Source organism: Papio anubis, chromosome 11 (genome assembly GCF_008728515.1).
Source record: "Papio anubis isolate 15944 chromosome 11, Panubis1.0, whole genome shotgun sequence".
In the NCBI taxonomy this organism is placed as follows: Eukaryota; Metazoa; Chordata; class Mammalia; order Primates; family Cercopithecidae; genus Papio; species Papio anubis.
In genome coordinates, this window is record NC_044986.1 from 2,995,520 (window position 1) to 3,001,284 (window position 5,765).

A 5,765-nucleotide genomic window follows, 5' to 3' on the forward strand; every position below is an offset into this window, starting at 1 on the left:
GACACACAGCCCTCTCCCGGGACTAGACCTTGGAAGCATGTGCATGGCCACCTGCAGAGCTTGTTCATACACTCAGCACCCAGGATCCAAGAACTGTGCAGTTAACCCGGGGTGGTTTTGCATTCCTTTGAAGTAGGGAGAGCCACTCTGCAATGCCATTGGCAAGGCTCGGGGAGTGCAGCTGTGTGTGCTGAGCTCGTGGGAGCGCTGGAGCATGGCAGGCACATCTGACTCCCTGCTTGACACACAACAGGATTGCGTCTGTTTCACTTACTACTGTCATCGCTAATGATTTAGAGGCCACCCCTGGTGGCTGCTGCAGCCTGCACTGGTCTCTATGAGAACAGCCAAGAAACAGAGCTAGGGCCTGAGAATACACTTATCCAGAGACCAGTGACTGACAGAGGGCGGAAGACACCGACTCACACACACTTCCAGTGAATTCCCCTGACAGTGACGAGTTCATGTTATGAAGCTTGTTTCTACACACATTTTACATTTCCATATTTTTGTAAAGTTGAAACACTGAATCGGAGGCATAGATAAGGAAAGAAGACCAGGAAAACGGCCCAAAAGCCCATTCCCCACAGCAAGTGACTGGCTGGGCATCCACGTAATTTCGTCTTCTCTGGCACATTGTTAAAGCTATCCAATTTAGATAGAATTTAGAGCTGGGTATATTTCTTGCCATTTTTCTCTCCCTCCCTCTTTCCCTCCCTCTCTCTTCTCCTCCTCCTTGTTCTTTTTCTTCTTCTTCTCTCTCTGCAAACACGCAGCTTTACCGGGGGCAGTGGGGGGGGGGGGCAAGAGCCTAAATTGCCTCGCCGCTTTTACCTCCAGCGCTGAGCACGGGGCCTGGCAGACAGTCGATGCTGCAAAGGTAGTTTTAAAATAAGCAAATGAGACTACACTCAGAAGGCTCTGCGTGCAGATGGACAATGGGCTTTTCTTGGGGGAGGCTGGACATCAGTCTCTGTGAGGCCCAGGCAGTCCCAGCATCTGCTCGTGGCTCATCTCAGGCTGCAGGTGTGCACGGCTTCTCCAGGCAGCCCTCACCTTTGCTAAGGAGAGCTGCCTCACCAGGCCACCACCCTCCCCGGGGCAGCCACATCCAGGGCCTGACCGACACAGGTGAAAAACAGCCCAGCCTCATCCCAAGTCAGTGCCTCGGACGGCCATCCAGCACCACAGCTCAGCAGAGTCAACTGAGGCCTTCCTCAAGCTCCATTGCCACCCACCTCTCACACATCCCCTCCTGCTCCTTTCCCTCCCTTCCATGGACACAGACCCCAGGTGCCCCTTAACAAACTCCTGTCCATAACCTCCTGCAGAGTCCCCTTCCCAGGGACGCCCTCCGGGCTGGTGCAGGAGGGTCAGGCCTGCAGGAGAACGGCACCTGCTTCAGAACAGAGCGTCCGTCTGGCACATTCCTCCTGCGCGACTTCGGTACCAAAACATCCCGACACCCCCCCGGACAGCAGCAGAGGACGCAGGGCAGCCCCCAGATGAAGCTCCGGAGGGGTCAGCCTGCACTTTTGACCCAGACTAAGACCAGACACTGGGCAGAGAGAGAAAGCCCACGGGAAGCGTGCCAGCGGATCTGTGTGTTTAAGCGTGGGTACAGGCGGCAACAGCTATATCAACAGAGAGCTGTTTTTCTGAGCCCAGGTCCTGGACAAGGTGACTGCAAAAGCAGATGCCTCTAGGACCTGGTCTTTGATGTCCACAAGCCAAGCCGAGCACATGCAGCCTGGCTGTCAGTCCACAGAGAGGTGGGCACTGGCTGAGCCTCTGTACTCGGGTCTCCTACCTCCCTGTCCTCATGGGCATCTGTAGTGCAGATCAGCCCCATTCTGCTGGGGGTGAGGGTGTCACCTGCTCAGGCTGGCAGAGAAAAGCAACTCGGAGGGCCCTTCCTTCCCACTGCAAAATCCACGAGACTGGCTCAAACAAAGAAATCAAGTCTCATGGGGGAAGAGAACTCCTGACCAACGAAGCTACCCCGAGGTCACATGCCAAAAACCTCCATGAGAGAGAGAGAGAGCGCAAGCAGCCCTTCCACCAGCCCCACGATGGCAGTTAGTGCACTATGTAAAGAGGATCCTTTTCCTGCCCACACAGCCCTCGTGGACCTTCACCGACCGTGCGGTGCATGGCAGGCTGGAAGCTGGTCGGGGCAGGAGGCCCCACTCCCGGAGCCAGCCCAGCACCCGTCACTATAAACCTTCAAGGAGAAGCACAGCCTTGGATTCAAGGCCTCTAGGTTCCAACAGCCCTGGCTGGGGACCTGGGGCAGTCACGTCACAGCTCAGCTCAGGGGCCAGAGAACATGCATGAAGAAAAAGCTCAGGGAGCCGGCAAGAATGCCACGGGCTCCCCTGCATCACCAGTACCTCTGAATTCGCAAGGGCCACGGGCTGAGTTTCCACTTCAGCCTCATCTTCAGCTGAGGTAAAGACAAAGACAGAATCCTGTGCCACAACTCTGGGAAAAGTGCCCACACTTGCGCAAAGCTCACTGCGCCTTGTCTCCACGTGGCCTCGGGTTCGTTCCAGGTGAGTTTGGTTTTAAACTCTAAGGGATGGGCCGTGTTGAGCAGAGGAGGTTTATCTAAAAACAGGCATATTGTTCGGTCAAGCTACGTGGACCGCGGTGCGTCTGATGGGAGAGTCTTCCGGGAACCACGGCCGCTGGGGCTCTCCACTAAGTTTTGGTTTCTAGATGGAAATGCAGTGCACTGAATGGGTAGAACAAATGGGTATGTCTCGGTCGGCAGCCGGAACACACTGGGCGGGCAGGGTGCTTGGAGACAGAAGTGGTTAAGACAGAGGCCGTTCTGTTTCTGCCCAGTGTGACCGCCGGGGAAGGATTCAGCTGAAGAGGGCTGGGAGGAGTTTGGCCCAGATGCTGAGACCACACAGGAGGACTGAAGGATGAGAGGGATGCTCCGACCTGTGAGCCTGGAGCACCCCGAGCACCGCCGGCCTGTCCCTCCCTGGGCCGCAGCTGCCATGCCTGAGGCCCTCGCGGCCCGCCCTCCTTTCCCACTTGGGCAGAGCGCTGGTGGAGTGAGCCATCCTGCTCCCGGGAAGACCCAGACATCCAGAGGAGGCGGAACAGGGGCCAACCCTTTAAAACCAAAACCCCATAAAATCAGAAATAAAATAAGCTTTCACTTCAAAAAGCCAAGAGCTAAAACTGAGATGGGAGGGGCCTCCTCTGTCCCTGGGAGGTTTCTCAGTGGGAGTGTCCTGGTTTCCCCCTCGGTGTCTGCCACGATGAAAAGCAGGGGACCAGGAGCTCTCAGAAAGCCCAGGAGTCAGGGCCTGAGGACAGCAAAGAACAGGCAGGGTCCGCCCCGAAAGGTGCAGGGAGGTGTGGCTGACTGCTACTGTTACTACGTGAGACCATCACCACAGCAGTTACTACTGTTAGTGCCCGAGACCGTCACCAGCAGCAGCAGTTACTACTGTTACTGCTTGAAACCATCATTACAGCAGTTACTACTGTTACTACTTGAGACCGAAGGGAGGAACATAGAAATAACAAAAAACAAAAACTGTTTTAAGGAAAGGCTAGCGTGGGGAAGAAGAGAGCTCCCTGCTTCTAGTGAGCAGAGGCAGCCACCCGACTTTCTCCAGCCCTTCATATTTATTGGGTAACAAGAGCAGGGAGGAGGAGGTAATGATTGGTCAGCTGCTCAACTGATCGCAGGTTCATATTGTTACTGACAGGCTGTTACTGACAGGCTTCAATTATGCCTAATCATAAGAAACATCTGTGCGGCCTCCAACAAGGAGGGGCCCAGAGGGCCGAGAGCAGGGTGACCTCCAGCAGCGGGGGCCACGACAGCTGGACCTAAGCACACGGAAAACGTGAGTGGATTCCGAAACTGGCTGACTCAGTGCCGCGGGAGCCTTGGTGATTCCCTGAGCCTTGCTCTCACGACGCCACTTCTTTATTTTCAGAAGAGAAGGTGCCATCTCGAGATGTGGCCTCAGCTGAGCACAGCTCCGGAGGGCCACCTGTGGCTCCATCCCAGACAGAACAGCCTCGCCAGGCCCGCCAGGGCGCCAGGACTGCAGTACAAGGAGAGGAAGCGCATCCCACCTCCAACCGCTCCACGGCTGCGGCTCCTGCCTCTGAAGGGAGGAAAGGCTTCTCTCAGGAGGAGACTGCACAGATTTGCAGAGCACCTTGAGAGCCACCTTGGCTTTGGAGAGAACAGCCAGCTGTGGGGCAGAGCCCAGAGACATGACTCGGAGAGAGAGTGACTCAAGTATTTAAAAAAAAAAAAAAAAACACTTCAGCTGAATTCAGTTTATCAGAGTTTAATTGAGCAAAGAACGATTCTCAGTCAGGCCACCTCCCGAGCCAGAGCAGGCTCAGAGACGCCAGTGTAGCCGCATGGTGGAAGATTTATGGACAGAAAAAGAGAAGTGATGTACAGAAAATGGAAGTGAGATACAGAAAGAGCTGGACTGGTTACAGCTCAGCATTTACTATATCTGAACACAATTTGGACAGTCAGCCACCTTTGATTGGCCGAAACTTGGTGATTGGCACAAGAGTAGGATGCAGTGTTTACAACTCTGTTGAGGTTATAGTTCCCAATGTACAGAGAAACCTTTAGACCAAACTTAAAATATGTGAGGAGGCAGCTTTAGGCTAACCTTGATTTCACACAGGAAAGAGCTAAACCTGTCTGGGGAGGGGCTGGAACCAGCGAGCTGGGAGCCAGCTGCGCAGCGGCCAGCACTCTTAAGAGGGACATACAGGCTTCCATTGCTCAAGGAGCTGGCTGAGGCCCTGCAGTGGCCCTACGGTGGCCCCTTCAGCCCACATGGCCTCCCACTCCATGCTGGGGGAGCCAAGGAGAGGAACAGCAGGCCAGGCGTCCAGCCCAGGACAATGCACCGCATCCAGGTGACATGGAACTCACTCAGCAAAAGTGCAGCCGGCTTTTCCTGTAAAGGGCCAGGTGGTGAGTCGTGTCTGCTTTACAGCCCCTGGGGTATCTGCTGCAGCTCTTCAACTCCGGCATTACCAAAGCAGCCGTGGACCACCCGGAAACAAAGCGGTGCCACTGTGCACCAATCATCTTTTTTTTTCAATGTAAAAACAGGCGTTGAGCCAGAATTTGACCTGTGACCTGGTTTGCTGACTATGCTTTAGAAAGACTGGGAAGGATGGTGATGGTGGGTTTTGACCACAGAGATATGGGGGTGTGTGTGTGTGTGTTTGTCCGTGTACGTGTCTATATGTGTACTGGGAGTGGGGATGCCCGTTGATGTTGTTATCGGGGGGTCCTTGTTCTTAGAGCTCCCAAGATGGTGGTAGCCACTGGTTCTCTGACCTGGGGTTCTTGGCCTCACCGATTCCAAGGAATGGAATCTTGGGCCATGCGGTGAGTGTTATAGCTCTATTAGAAGCCGTGGGTCACGGAAGAGAACCATGGAACCCAGCGCCTATGTACAGCTCGATTAGGACAAACCCCGGCACTTAGCCGTGCAGGAACAACGGCGAGCCTCTAGCCCGATCAGGAGCGGGAACGGGCGCCTCGCTGGATCAGGAGCACAGCGGTCACCCTGCCGGATCTGGAGGGATGGAAGTCAGCGGCGGGTCTGCAACAGCAGCACACAGCAGTGGTGGACGGCGAGCAAAAGCTCAGCTCGAGCTGTAACAAACATGGACCAGAAGAGTGTGCAGTTGCAAGATTTAACAGAGTGAAAACAGAGCTCCCATACAAAGGGAGGGGACCCAAA

The 5,765-nt window shown here is 54.9% G+C and overlaps 1 long non-coding RNA gene across 1 annotated transcript; it reads left to right on the forward strand.

Moving 5' to 3' along the window:
* The first annotated feature begins 929 nt into the window (after positions 1-929).
* On the forward strand, positions 930-4,302 carry LOC116269395. Its single transcript, XR_004176853.1, has 2 exons — positions 930-2,758; positions 2,851-4,302. It is a non-coding gene; the product is annotated as an uncharacterized LOC116269395 (long non-coding RNA).
* Positions 4,303-5,765: the final 1,463 nt, after the last annotated feature.